At 41.2% G+C, this 16,270-nt stretch overlaps 1 pseudogene; it reads left to right on the forward strand.

The window, feature by feature from the left end:
* The first annotated feature begins 8,837 nt into the window (after positions 1-8,837).
* LOC133887565 (uncharacterized) lies at positions 8,838-14,495 on the forward strand (annotated as a pseudogene).
* The last annotated feature ends 1,775 nt before the right edge of the window (positions 14,496-16,270 follow it).

Genomic DNA, 16,270 nt, shown 5'->3' on the forward strand with positions numbered 1-16,270 from the left:
TCAAGATAAAATTGTGTACTATAGATTATGATGTCCAATGTTATTTTTTATAGCTATTGTGACCGCATTATCATGGTGAGCTATTTTGTTAAGTATGAATTAATGATGATTAACCATTTGATCAAGTGAGAGAATGTTAGTAATGATGTGGCTAACAAACCGAGATCATAAACAAACCGAAAGATAAGAGGGGGCTAAGGCCAACCACGTTCGCTCCATGATCGGTGGCCAAAACCAAATTAGTTGGTTGCGGTCCCATCTACTAGTGCTTATTGACAAAGAGGAAGCCGACGGCCTAGATTGATCTAATTGATCGTTCTCATTATTTTTATAAAATTTGTGAACAAAGTCGTAGCGCTAAGGTGGCCGAAGGCCACTAATCGTCATCGCCAGTGATCTCCTTCGACTCCAACGATCGACGTGACTACGTCAACCAAGAAGAACAATATCCTATCCCTTCTCTTCACCAACCCGTTAAGACCTACTCCTAATGGCTTCACCAAATCAAGGTTCTCAATTTTGCAGCTTAATTTTGGTGCTTAGCAATTTAGGTCAATGATCAGAGGTGTTTTAAGGCTATAAACTTCTAATAGATCTGCCCCTAGTTCTTGCAGTTATCGGTCCTAGACCATGTGGGTTTGCGCGGTCGTGCACGGCCTTGGTCCCGGTGATGCGTTGGCAAGGAGCATGTTCGTTCATCGTCCTCGATTCAATGGTGGTAGAGGAGCAGCATACACACGCATTGGCCATCTGTCTATGTACTCTTACATCGGCCCCGTCCGGCTGTCTCGTACCACACTCCACAACACAACTTCGTGCCCCTGGATGGGATCTTCTGATATATAGATCTGTATGTATCAGAGGATTCATGTCCCTTTAAGATTATTTTTAACGGTTTTTCTTTATGATTTTTTTATGAAAAGATTCTCACTTTTATTCTCTTTATCTCAGAATTCTCTCTTTTTCCTTCATAAATCTTTTAAAAAAATTGTTTCACATAAGAAAAAATAAAAAATATAAATATAAAAAGAAGAATAAAAAATAAAATAAAATAAAGAAAATATGATTAAAAATGGTCTAAGTTGACGAGAAGATCGAGACAAGACTCACGCCATCACGTTCTCTCCAAGACCACCACGTAGTCATCGAACTCCATCCGAGCCGTCCGCCTCCACCATGCGCCTCAAGATCCCAGCCCCTCTCCCACCACCGCACAAAAATCAAAAAATTCTCTGGTGTCATACTGCACTAGCCGACTCTGCAGCACCACTCCCGATTGCAGCCACGTGTGCGCATCAGAGAATCTCAAAGCACCAGACCAAGCGAGCTGTCTGGAGCACGAGCCGAGCATAACCAATCGTGGCTCCCTTCTCTCTATTTCCTCAAGCCAGAAATCCCACCGAACCGAGCTTACCATAGCCAAATAGCACCGATGGAGCCCCTGACCGTGCCATCCAGGCGGCCCACTGCTGATCCCGCACGTTGTTCGCCTGATCGCATGTTGCCTCCCTGACCGGCTCCTTGATCCAACACGTCGCCGCCGAACTCCATCCCCACGCCCCACCTCGCGCCACCCGAAGGCAGTTTCGCCATCGTCGCCCCACCTCGCGAGGACGCATCTGCCTTTCGTCGTCTCCAGGAACTCCAGAGACAGCATGCTAATCCGGCAACAGCCGTCGATATCACGCTTCGTGTGCTGCTGCCATGAACCATCATCGATCGCTAAGCCAACCGCTGCTGATCAGACGATGCTCGGGTCCCTACACCAACCCTTGCAACACTTACATCATCATCAAGCCCCACCGTTGAGTCGATCGTCGCTGCTTTGACAGTCTTAGTTGCGATGCATGCATTAGTGGTCTCAATGTCAACGTCCACGTTAGCTGAGTCCACTCTGATGATGATATCGCAATATTCATCTACGGTGATGCCACAAATTTTGACCATGTCTGTTTTAAAAATACCTGAAGTTGTGGCACCAGAGGAATCTCCAATTGAGGTAACCTGAGCTAACAATTTTTAGACTAACATAATATTTCTTATTGTATTTAGATTATTTTAATTTTTGTCCTATTGTACCACAGGTTGAAGGTAATCATAGTCAAACTTTAATTGTACCTCAAGTTAGAATGAGTTCTAAATAAGAGGAAGATGCATATGAGATATACAACTCTTATACCAAAAAGATTGGGTTTAGTATTAGAAAGAGTTACACAAGGTAGAGAGGAGATAAAACTATATATCTGAAGCATATAGTTTGCAGTAACTAAGAAAAACGAGATGCTCACTCATCACATGACACTTTGAAACAAAATGTTATTACTAGGACGTGTTGTGATGCTCGTGTTCAATTCAATATTTGTTAAAAGGGAATTTGGATAGTGCAAAAGGTTATGCTCGAACACAATCATTATCTTGCTAGTCCAAACAAGTCACACAAGTTGAGATCCTAAAGACGTATTATAGAGGTAGATAAACTAGTAATTGGTAAAATACAGGAAGCTGGAATGAAGCCAGTCCAAATGTATGAGTTTCTCAAGTAGTGGCATGGAGGAGCTAAGAATATACCCTTCTCGCAGATGGATTGCAATAATCAGATTGGTCGTGAGCACAAATATTTGACATCCGATGATGCACAAACGCTACTGGAATACTTGAAGAATAAGCAAATAGAGGATCCTGCTTTTTTTATGCCATACAATTGGATGAGGAGGATAGTCAAATAGCTAATTTCTTCTAGGCAGATGGTCAGGCTATCATGGATTATGCATGCTTTGGTGATGCCATGTCGTTTGACACCACGTTTCAGACTAACAAGTTTGAAATGCATTTTTCTCCACTCCTTGGAACCAACCATCATAAGTAGACAATTTTTTTAGGCTGCACTGTTATATAATGAAACTATTGAATCATTTGTTTGGTTTTTCAACACATTAACAGCAATATATGGCAAGCATCCTAGCACAATTTCAGTGGATTAATGTGCTGCCATGTTAGCATCAATTAGCTCTGTATTCCCATGTACAAGCCATCGTCTTTGTTTGTGGCACATTTATATAAATGCAGCTAAACATTTTAGTCATGTAATTGCTAAGCATCCTCAGTTTCTTGCTGAATTTAGGAGATGTATCTACGAAGAAAGGTCAGTGACATACTTCAACAAGATATGGCATGAATTGTTAAGTACGTATAAACTTGAGAACTCGTGGATGAGTAACCTATATGATTTGCGGGAGAAGTGGGCTGGTATCTTTTGTGACTCTTTTACTGCTGATATGACCTCAACTCAAAGGAGCGAAGGTATGAACGATGTTTTTTAAGAAGAGGTTTCGTAGAAAACTCTGTATTTCTGAACTCCTAGTAGAATGTGATAAGTGCACTAATAGCCTCCGTGAAATGAGTTGGATGCAAACTATAAGTCACGACACTCTAACTCGATTACTTATATCCGAGATTTACCTATGTTGAAGATTGCAGCTAAGTCATATACAAGGAGGCTATATTCAGATTTCGAGGAGCAATTTAAAGAGCAATTTTTATTCTCATGCAAGTTGTTACCAACTAAGGGGGAAATCATGACTTACAAGGTTATGCCTATGGAATTTTAAGATGAAGCAATAGTTGTATTTAACTATAAGGATATGACCATAATATGTTCTTGCAGGAAGTATGAATCCATTGGTATGTATACATATTTTAAAATTACACTGGTTCACAGTTCATCTTACTAAAAATTATTATAAATGTTTTACAGGTCTATTGTGCAAGCATGCTCTGCGAGTCTTCAATATCAATGAACTTTTCGTCTTGCCAAGTAAGTATATACTAAACAAGTGGACAAAATATGCAAAACGAGGGTTTATTATGAGAAACAAGGAAACAGTGAGGAAACTTTGAGAACACATGATGCACATATCTCTCAAAAGGTGGCATCTGTTGTATTGAAGTATTCAGTTTCGAAAGAACTTCTTGATGATTTAGAGAACGCTATAGATAAGGTGGACCTAGAAGCAGATAATTCACTAAGCCAAAAACCTACCAAATCTTATAGGGTTTCTCGAAGTTGTAATGAATGTGCTGGAGATATATTAAAAGGTAAAGTATCAATTAGAGTTCCTCAGGTGATAAAAAGTTCAAAGACTAAAAGATTAAGGAATGTACTTGAAAAGAAAAAAGGGAGCAATACAAAGACTACTAAGAAAAAAGGTAGTGCAACCCATTTAAAATTCCCTTTTCCCATCGTATTCTTGCATAGCTAGTAATAATTTTGTTTCGCCTTTACATGTCCAAATTGTAGGAGAAAATTCAATGAATGCCGCAAATAACATACAAGGTGGAGAAGATCCAAAGAAATTGATTATAAGAAACATTAACTACGCCCGTTATTGTCTTACAATTACTGATTAACTTACATCTATTCTGTTATGAATAATTTTGTATTTTGTTTAGCACAGGTATCATTTGATGCTATCATCAGTGTTAGTATTACAATACCAAACTTTTCAGCCAATATGTATGGGGATTCTTTGACCAATGTTGCTCTTTTGATCCAAGGAGGATACACAAGTCTTTTACTTGGAGTCGATCAAGATGCCAGAGCATGGTTCACTACCAGAAAATTATATTTTGATGAAGTACCAAATTATGTAGCATTTAAGGAGTAGGCATTCTTCAATAAAGTTTGATGGAACCTTGAAATTATAATTGTTCATTTGCACTATTTTCGTGAAATTGTAATACAGACGTTTCAGAAATAAACTAGATTCCAGCCTAGACAGTCATTGAAATTAAAACTGTTCATTCGCTCCAGAACTGTTCATTTGCATTTTAATTGGAATTGAAATTGTAACGTTCATTTGCACTGTCAGTCAGTCTACATTGATATTCAGACGAAACGCAACTATCAGTAGGTGAAAGCTGGGAATATGAGATACACCAGTTTATTCACAATGAATTGTCTCCTAATGTTACATCTGAAGATATTTTGGATCAACAAGAGAACATGTCAACCACAACCTATGATCCATAAATCTTTATAATTATCATCCATAACTCTTTACAATACATATACACAAAACTCCCTACAATACATGATCTGGAAGCACGCCCCAGATCATGAAATGAGTATAGAGAGATCGATTAATCACACAAAAATCCCACATAAACCTACAGATAGAGCAAATCACGGTGAACTTCAATTACTAGCTACGAAACCCTCGCCACATGAGGCCGTGGGGGAGGGGAGAGAGGCAGGCACCTATCGAGCTTGTGGTCAAAGTCGTCCATGCCATGCTTGCGCTGCCTCTTGTTGGAGAGGAGCGTCTCGGATTGCCGATTTGGGGCGTTGCTATCCGGCGGCGGTGCTCGTATTGCTGAGACGAAGCAGAGCTGAAAGGGGCCCAAGGTTTACAAATTCGTTTGGCGAATGAAAACCGAGACATGGCGGTTACCAAAAAATCATAGTTATCGTGATAACCGCTCAAAATTCGGTGAAAATTCATACAAATTCAATTGGGCAAATTTGCATATCAGTGCTAAAACCCGGCTGAATTGGACCGTCGGTTACCGAGCGAATTGGAGTGGTAACCGAGTGGTTTCTACGATTTATTTACAGATTTTGACGATAATCGAACTAGTCGAAATTCGAGTGTTTTTTTATGATAACCAATCGAATTTTGGCGGTTACCGAACGCATTATTTGAATTTTCATGAAGTTCAAGGAAATTCAAAAAAACATTAAAAATAACAAAAAATTTAGGAAAAATAGAGACAAATATACCATGAGATTTGCTATATTTTGTTTAATCATAATATCTACTCCTTGCATATATCATACATAGGGAAAAAAATTAAAAATAAGAGAAAATTTTAGCATGACCTTTGCTATATTTTGGACATTTTCAAGGAAACAAATAGATACTGATAGCAATACGAGCATGACCATATAATTGTTTCATCGAATATATATATACATTACGTAAGTAGCACCTCAAATTAATAAATTTATTGAATTGTCTATACAAAAGCTAGAAACACAATCACATACCATCCATCAATACTTAACAAAGTGATGATCAATACTTAAAATGTAGTTTGCATAGTATCTACGCCATATGCAACCTACGAGATGGGAAAAAATTAGTGCAATATCATGGTATATAGATAAAGTAGTTATAGAAAGTAACTTAAGTACCACAAGCTTCTAACGAGGGGCCATTATATTCGGCTGTAATGTACTCCTCGGTGGATATGAGCATTATCTGCCGTGTAGATAGGAACTCTGCCTTAAACTCCGTCCTACTTTGCCATATCTATGCAGAAGTGGTTGACCATTGTTCTTGCAATATGGCATAAAACTTAGGGTCTTGCCACTCATAGACCTACTAAATAGGAGGCTTTAACTGAGCATCGGGGACATGATAGTCATATGGATACAATCTAGAACTACTCTTCATGCCATAGTTGCTGGAATAGCTCGCACTCTCTTGTGGTCCATTATGGCCATCCCATATGACATGCCTTTGTGTGGATGGGGTGCCATGGTCCTCATCCTGTGTGGTATGTATAAACTGATTCTCACTATTAAATTGCACGGGAGCAACGACAAAGGATGGGCGCGGAGGAGCACCACTTCCCTGACTCTCATCGTCACTGCTATCTATCTTTGAGCTGTTGTCATTAGACTCTTGGTAAGTTAGGCTCTTTGAGGCACTATCCGTGCTCTCATCGCTTTGTACTTGTCTTTTGCCCTTACCCTTAATCTTCTTCTTTTTCTTTGGATGCGCATATTGCTTCTTCCTCTTTCCTGTGTGTGTCACTTACCACTTTAGCAGCCCATTGTGATAGTGTACGTTGCAAATCATGTGGGTTCACTATGTATGTCACCATGTGAGTTGGCATAAGTATGTCATTGCCTGTGTCCTCCTCATTGGGCTCTGGGATAGCATTTGATCTACCGGTCTCGATCCAGTCTTAGAGCGGATTGTTCTACTCATTCAATATGAGCTCCATAAACCGCTAAAATGGATCATCATCAATAGTCGATCTGATGCATGCATCCAAATTATTCTGTATTATCAGGTTATAGTTTACATATGCCAACTTATGATGCTTCTTGTAGCTTAACCGGTTGAGAACTTTCATGTGGATAAATGCAAATGTATTCCAGTTCCTCTCACACCCACTAGATGAAGCACAATGAGACACTAGGCGCCTGGCAAGTATTGTTAGTGTAGGTGCAGATGAACCGAACATAGACCACCATTGCGTTGCAAGTATGTAAAGTGATCTAACGTTTAGAAAAGTTGATAAATAGATGTAACGGTTAGATACGTCAACACAATTTGTACCAGGTGGAGTCCTGCCGTCACATGACATCTGTGAAGCGAGCATACCAGCGAATGACCAAGACTTTGTTCGATACATTTTAACCTCATTAAGTGCTTCCACGGCAGTACTAACATCGGTATCCTCTCGAATGCCTCTCAGAGATTTTCTAACAATGTTGGACCCATGCCATATGTAGTGTGTTCGGGGATTCAATGCGGCCGCTGCAAGTTGGTGATCAAAACATTAGTACCATAAGAATTAATACAATAAGAATTCAATTGGTAAGAGTGTATCATCGGTATTCAAGTAGGTCTCATTCATTAGATCATACATTCTATGATCGATAACTGCCATGAACTTTTCAAAGGTATCTCTATCATTGTAATACAACGAATCGTACTCCTGCTTGACAATATTGTATCTCAGGAGCACCTCACTCAATGTCGGCACTTTGTCTTGATCAGCAAATTGAAGGAAGACATACAATGACTGAATAGAATCGACAACCATTTTAAAGTTGTTCCACCATGTTAAACTGGATAAGCAACCATGTGCGTATCTCTCAATGTCATAACCCATGTAGTGAGACTGCTACAGGTCACTAGATGTCATCCATTGCATGAACCAATCCTTTCGACATAGAAAGCTTTCAAGAAATAGATAGTTTGTACCAAATCTTGTGACATTCCACCTCACCAACTCTCCACCAATCATGGTCTTCATCATTTCATGGAGCTTTGAATGATTGTACAGCCATCGCGATATGAACCTTGCATTTTGAATGACAATATAGTGATCTCTAAATCCACCAATTGATTTCAACATTAAATTTATCGTATGCGCCACACAAGGATACTCCCTTCTGAGAACCTGACATGCCTTCTTATAATTGGACCCATTATCAGTCACGATCCGCACAATATTTTATGGTCTCACATCATTAACCACTGATCTTATCTCCTGTATAAACGAATCAACTAAATAAATATACAATAATTAAAATACTAAGTTAACAACGTAGCACAACAAGTACCTTGTTCAAAGGGACCGTTTGCATTGTACATTCGGTCTGTTTCGGTATTTTTATTTTTTGGCATTTTTCCAATGTTACAATACTTGAGCACATATTTCTTGATGCAAATATTTTTTTTGAAATTTGTTTCACAGATAGTCTTAGAATTGTAACTAGTTTTTTATAGAATTTTTTCTGAATTTTTTATTTTTTAAAAATCTAATTTGAATTTTTAAATTAAAATTCGATAACAATTCGTATTTCAAAATTGATTTAGAGCAGTAAGATCGGTTAACACAAATTTCGACCGGTAACGGTCGAATTTTGAAACCCTACTTTGTGCTCCAGACAGCTCGCTCGGTCTGGTGCTTTGAGTTTGTCTGATGCGCACACGTGGCTGCAATCGAGACGGCCTGTGCAGTACGACACCAGAGAATTTTTTCCCCCAAAACCCACACCTCCCTACCCTATCCATCGTCGTCTCCGCCCTCCGCCAGACTGCCACCCTCTCACAATCCCACGAACGCACTCCAAGAACCGCGCGAGCGCGAGAAGCAGCGGCCTCGCTTGCTCTGCCACGAGCTCCGATGGGGCGTGCCCGCCCCAGGAGGCGGCACCGGACCCGCGTGGACCTGGGGGAGGAAGAGCCTGCCCTCTTCCCGCTCGGCGCTGAGGTGGAGGTGCGCGGCGACGACCTCGGATTCGTCGGCTCCTTCTACGAGGCCACCATCGCCGGGTACCACCCCAGCGGCCGCGGGTACGTGGTAGCCTACTCCACGCTTACGAGACGGGAGGACGGTGGGTCGCCGCTCCGGGAGCACGCCGCCGCGGAGGACGTGCGCCCGCGGCCCCCCGCGCCGCACGCGGACGAGCCGCCGCGGAACTTGGCGATGCACGAGATGGTGGAGGCGTTCCACAACGAGGGGTGGTGGGCCGGCGTCATCTGCGCCGTGCCGCCGGAGCTGATGGCGCTGGCGGGGGACGGGGAGCGGCGGCCGCGGCGGGTGTACACGGTATGCTTCCCGACGTCGCGGGAGGTGCTGGAGTTCGAGGAGACGGCGCTACGCCCCCGCCGCCTTTTTCGGGGCGAGCGGTGGGTCCCAGCTGCAGAGGCTGTAAGCAGGCTGCCTCCTCCTACTTGGGACACTTGGAGAAAGAATATATGTTGTGCATGTCTACAATGCTAAATTCTTTTTTTTGGTTAAATTGTGCTAAAAGATTTGTCTTTTCAAGTGCATAAATTGGAATGCTACTAATTGGAACGTGTAATTGTATTTTTTTGGCTGTCTAAGATTTAACTAGGTACACACTGAAAATTCGTCATTTAATTTTGTTGTTATTTGGTTCATACTGCAAATTTGTGATTTCAGCGTGCCTTGATAATAAGGAAGTTGACATAGCGCAGTCATCGCTGTGCGAGCTCCCCATACATGTACATTTGAGTCAAACGAACAGTTTGTTGGCTAAGATAATCAATGTTTAATTGTAAAACTGCTTGCTGAAGTTTCTTAGAAAATGATGATTTGAATCATTTGACTTGGTGAGAATTTGGGGTCCCGAAAAATAGAATAATAGTTCCCAAAAGTTGTGAGCTTGAGTTTAGGATAGTTTTAAAATGTAAAGCACCTTGAGTTATAAATTTACTTACTCCTTTGTAGTTCACAGTTTGGTGATTATACTGAGTTACAAAACAGTGGCAAATTCATGTGAGAGTGTGTAGGCTTGCCTTTTTTTTGGCAAGTGGAGAAAATACACCATTGATAAGATCAATCTGTAGAATAGGTTGTAATGGCAGTTTAGATGAACTCCCAGGCTTTTTTGATTGAGAATCTGAGATGGAATGTGTGAAGAGTTGAATTAGAGCTAACAGAAAGTACTTTGTAATCACAAAAAGGAAGGTAAAGCATTGTAAATTTGTAATCACAATTGCCACTAACTTTGTGTGTTATTGCTGATATCCTACTGTACGTTTCTGATTCTCTTGTCAAGGGCAGGCAAATGAAAGTCCAATGTTCAGAGAGGGAAGCCAAGTTGAAGTGAGTGTGTCTGCAAAAACTTTGATTCTCTTGTCACGGGCAGGCGAGTACTGGAATCCCGCTATTGTTCAGAAAGTAATTGGTGCTACAAGTTTCTTAGTACAGTATAGACATGTCAGAGAGCATGGGGAACTGACTACTGAGATTCTAGATTCTCAATATATTCGACCAGCATGAAACATTATTCTTATGGACTCTAAGTATAGATTTCCTCCATCTTCTCATGTGGAGGTCTTTCATGAAGTTAGCTGGTGGCCTGGTGTTATTTTGGAGGTTTTGGATGATAAATATATCAAGAAATATGTTGTTAAAATTAAGAGCCGTGAGACAGACTTGGATGATGTGGAATATGCGGATGTATTGACAGTTGAACATACACAGCTGAGGCCACATTATGATTGGGATGGTAAAAAATGGGTGCGGCACTTAACAGAGGTGCACATAATGCATATTCTGTTGTCTTCTATCAAATTTGTTGTGTCTTTTTTTTAATGAATGATTGAATGCTCTAAAATTTTGCCATATTATGCATTATTTTTACATGACAGCATCAATTGATTGTTAGCTTAGTTTCAACCTCAAGGAGCAGAAATCTTAAATAAAAATCTACTTCGTGCACTGTTTGAAAATTGCAGACCAACATAAACGATAGACTTCCAGTTTCCTAGTTCTATGGCGTTATGTGCAGGGCTACTGTTCACACCACGGCAGCAGCAGGACTTCATATTAGGATTTATATATTCGGTTTGTTAGTTTGAATCAGATTCAGTTAGAGATAAGATTAGAGATCGGTTAGTTTAAATCATATAAGAGTTAGAGATAAGATTAGATATAAGTTAGAGTTGGATTTGAATGAGGTCTTTGTAGGCCTATATAAGGCACACGGCTACCACCCTTTGTAATCAAGCAAAGAAGAATTAATCTAGTCTCCCTAAATATTCTGCATCCTCAATCTATGGTTTAATCCCTCCCCTAGCAGCCGATGGCTCCCAACGAATAATTATCCTATAATATAGTGTACTGATGTGTTTTCCCCTGTATTTATTTTGTGGATCAAGATTATCTCTATGATGATGTCTTGCCCTTTCCATTTCAGAAACCTGTTAATATAAGGCCTCCATTAAATTCCCAGAAAAGGCCAATTTCTGCTGCCTTGGCATCAGGCAATGGCATCGATGAAATTCCTGCATTGGCATCATGTAATGACAGTGAAAAAATTGCTGCCTTCGCATCGTGTAATGACAGCGACAAAATCAGAGATACAACTGGCTCTTATCTTAACAAAAAGGTGAAGAATGAAGATGTAATATTGGGACCAGTTTGCCCTGACTTATCGGTATGTAATGAAAACGAAAATGTCCAGCCTAAAACCAGCTCTTATCTTGAAGATGGGGTGAAGAAACAAAATTCAGTTTTGGCATTAAAGTCCCCTTTGACTCTTCCTTCACAGCTATCAGTGACAGGCTTTGGCCATTTGAAGTATGATCCTAAACTGTGTCTAAGTAGTCAACTTCAACTATCATCTCCTCGGATGATTGCAGTGCCCTCTATACCACAGACTGGAAAGTTTCAATCTTCCTTGTTTGGAGCATTTGGACAGCTAAGACCTCTCCCGCAGGGCCCGGTTTTAGGAATACAATCACTTAACCCAGATTTTGGTAACATTGGAGGATCGAAAAGAGGATTTACTGACCAGGAAAAGCAATCAGCTGATAAAGGTTATTATCTGATGCCTGGTGCTGAACAGAACATCAGTGCTGGATCATTTATTGGAACTGATCTGTCCAGAAAAAGAAAGGAGTGTGCTTCTTTTCCGACACGAGAGGGACTACGACAGAACCCTGAAATTGTCAGTTTTAAAATTAGTGCATTCTCAAGTCTTTCAAATTTAGTGCTATGATTGATAATTTTTTTTATTTTTTATTGATTGCCTCTTACATTAATAGATGCTGACAAGGAAAAGGATAGTAGATAAAAACGTTGAGGAAACCAGCAAGTGTGTAGCTATCTCTGAAGAGCGTAAGTTTTGTACCACTAATTTTCCATGCTACATAAGACTCTACAATTAGCTAACTACGCAAATTTTACAGCAACCAAATCGAAGAATGATGGTGACAATGAACTGCCTTATGATGCAACTCCTGGCTCTGGAGTACTTTCGGAAACAAATACAGTGACTAGCATTGACCCAACGCCACTAAAGGACAATAAAGGTATGTGTATTGCTATTGCAGATATGTCAGTAGCATCTTCACTATATACTTATGCTTCGATACTGACGCTTCTGTTTTTTCAGGTTCACAGGAAAGAAGTGTTTTTTTGAGGGAAAGTAGCATTGTTGATGAGATCATACCTAGTGGAATACCGATTGGAACAGATGAACTTCAGCAAGGGGATTATATTGGGGCACTAAGATCTGGTGCAGTCGAAGTTAGCGTATTGATTGAGAATTCGGTGCTATCTGTCACTTCAACATTTGATAAACCTGGGGTTGCGAATGTGTTTCCTTCTGATTCATCAACTCAATTTGGAAACAAAGAAACTGTCGCTGGAAAGTCTGCAATAATAATGGAGAAAAACATTCGTGATGAATTTTTTCAGCAGTCTTTGGTTATTGCTGATGATGCTAATGTTGATTTGCTGCCTTCAGCAGAGAGTTGTGGAACTACTGGGGATGATCGCCAGCTTTGTAAAGATAACATGGAGGCCATGGTGAAGTGCGCCACAAGTGGTGATGTTCGAACTGAAAATGTGTCTAGTATGTCTCTGGGTGTGTTCAGTGGTGTGGCTCCGAATCTGTTTACATCCAGTGAGAATTGCGTGGCTAACAAGGAGGATGGTATGGGCAAGGCAGATCATCAAGGAAACACTAGTAATATGCTTGAAATTGAGCATGCCAGTGCTGATGGTGACATAATTATGACGCAAAGTTCAACAAAGAAATTTTCAGCTAATGAACAACATGGAGTGTCACAACAGAATCACAGTTCACCTATGGTAGAGTATGCAGCCGAAAGTAGCCAATCCATGGATAAATCAGCATTAACTCAGTTGTCTTCTGTTGATATGAGCAACTCCACTGAAGCAGAACATGGAAATAGATCAACTGTACCTAAAGATGATGAGATTATGCCAATGTCCAAGTACATTCCTAGCAGAACACATGACTGTTGCCGCCCCTTGTTACAGAGATCTCTAGTTATCCGTGAGAACATCATAGCGGATCAACCTTCAGAATCCTTGGGTGTGGAGAATCTTCCATTTGTTAAGACCTCCCTGATGTGGGCACAGATTGAGACAATGGAAATATTCAGTGAAGTGCTGCAGCGACCAAGTTTTCATCAGTTCCAGCAGCATGTTCCAGAACTCCGTGAAGGAATGGCATTAGGTTTGATGCTCTCCTTCGCCAGTTTAGCAGAAAGCATTAAGAGGCTGAATATTCAGGATGATAATTCACTGTTCGAAGAGAAGATGAAGGGCGTTTCTACATTGGAAGCACATGGCTTTGATGTGAGTCACCTGCAATCACGGTTGGAAACACTGCTCCACATAAAGAATGGCTGCGCTGAGCTACAGGATGCGATTAAAAAGTTGCAGGAGAAGATTGCTCACAAAGAAATTGATGACTGTCAGCTTGGTGCGCAAATTGGCATGTTAAATACGACTATTTGCCAGCTTGATCTGCACGCTTCCCTCTTCCGCTGCATAATGCAGTCTGTTGTTTCACAGAAGATCAACCATACGTTGGAGATCTCAATGCTCAAAACAGAAGCCAGCGAGCTTGAGCGATCATACCTGTCTGCTGAGCAGCGCTTCAGGAGTGTCGTTGCAGCACCGTGGTGAGCCTCCTCGCAGGAATCTATCCTCCATATTATGCATGTAGTTAAGGAGTAGTTAGTAGTAAGTACCTGGAGAACACCCAGGTCTTTTGTGTATATAGTTCCTGGCTCGTACTGATGGACCTTCTGCCTGTTATTTTTCTGGTTCTGCCCTAGTAGTTAGTGTTGCACCTGCACGTTATGCAGAATATCACGCATCATATGCTCTCAGGTGAAGGTTTGGGTTGTATTTTGCATGTGTACTGCTTGCTAGTAGTGATATCAAGCTAAGCACTTTGTCCAGGCTGTGACGCACAAAACCTGGTCCATCTTTCAGGATTGCAGAGCAGGTGGTGTTAAGTGAATGATCTGATTGTGTACATATTTGAATGACAGCAAACTAGCGTGTCTAGGAAAACGGAGTTGTTCTGTAGGGTTGTTTGGGGAATTATACGTTTCCAAACCCATTGGATTGGATCTAAAGATGAACTAATTTCCGTACCATTCTGAAAGGATTGTCTGAGCATTGTATCTGTTCATACAAGCCTATAGAATGCACCTCAGGAGAAGAGCTGCATAGTTCGGAACGAATTCAATTTATGACTATGAGAACCTAAACTATCAACATCCGCCAAATCATTTGGTTAAAACCGTAGCACCAGAATTGGCTTAACGGACATCCTACCAAGACGGCATTTGCCATAACACACTACGACGTTGAGATTCGGCTGATGGATACTGTCGTAACACATTCTGTCAATTGAAATACCATTTTTTGAGGTTTGTAGGGAGAAAATCTCAAGTATGTTCTACCTCATCATGGAGTTGCCCCCTGGGGGTGGGGGGGGGAGGTGTATTGTCAGGCCTCAAAACCTCAAAAGTTTAGAGAAGAGTTCAGCTTTCTGAACCCGCATTGGCTGAGGAGGAGGAAATCGGCTCTGGGAATAACTCTTGGTCGACTTCACTTGGCGCGCAATAAGCCTACTAACGCTCGTTGATGGAGAACCCGACGGCGTCCGTCAAAACTTTCTTATTACCGCATTAATCTCCCGCCTGTGTAATTAAGCAGTGCTAAGACTTGTTTAAGCTTTGATTAAGAGACTTGTAATCAATTATTAACCTGTATGATTTGGATTCTGTTAAACTGAATGGGGGTGGGTATATATGCCTCCCAGTAATAGAGATTACTCATTGATCGGGTATTTTCATATGGTAAATAGTATATTCGGTAGAATCTTTGGGTTGTTCGTGTTCTTCCCCAATTCCCGATCGCTTCTTCCAAATCTTCCACCAAATTCGATCATAATCCATATACTCATTGAGTCCTAACGATATGGGGCTTGACAACGGGTATCAGAGCGCAAACGCTCCTCGGATCCAATTGGTGGGAATCGATTAAATACTTAGGTTGTGCGGCTGGTCTGCACGTGAAATCCCGAGGTGGCTTGGTCGATTCGTCGCCGGTGAAGAAGGTGGTGAGCTAGATTCAGGCTAAGGTTGCACGACAAGTTCGTGCGTAAAATTCCTGGTGCCGATCTCTAGCTCGGGCGGCGGTAGACCCTGAAGAGGCTTATAGCGAGAGATTGCATCTCCCGCTGTCCTATCAGGCCAGTTAGTGGAAGAGATATCACAACGATCTAAGAAGTTGGAGTCCTAGAAGATGAGTTCAGGTGGAGATGAAGCTCGGAGTCTTGAGATCAAGAATTTGAAGAAGGAGGTTGCAGATATGAGAGGCCTGAGATAAGATCTTGCTGAAATCAAGCAATTGTTGTTGTTTCGTGGAGAGAGGGAAATGGCCTTCAACAGAACAAATGAGGAACATCTCAGGGGGGCGCCAAGTGATGATCAAGTTCCAAGTTCTAGTAATGGTCCACCTAATACTTCCACATCTCGATTTCCTTCAGTTTACTACTCAGCAGTGCCTGAGGCTATAAATACACACATGTCACAAAGTCCTTGTTCAATTGCGTTGCATGTATACACTGCACCTGTAATTACCACTACTAGATCCCTTAGTGCTGGTAGACATCCCTGCTTACTGCAATATAATCCATATGGCCTTGGAAATTCACCAT

Source organism: Phragmites australis, chromosome 12 (genome assembly GCF_958298935.1).
Source record: "Phragmites australis chromosome 12, lpPhrAust1.1, whole genome shotgun sequence".
NCBI classification, from domain to species: Eukaryota; Viridiplantae; Streptophyta; class Magnoliopsida; order Poales; family Poaceae; genus Phragmites; species Phragmites australis.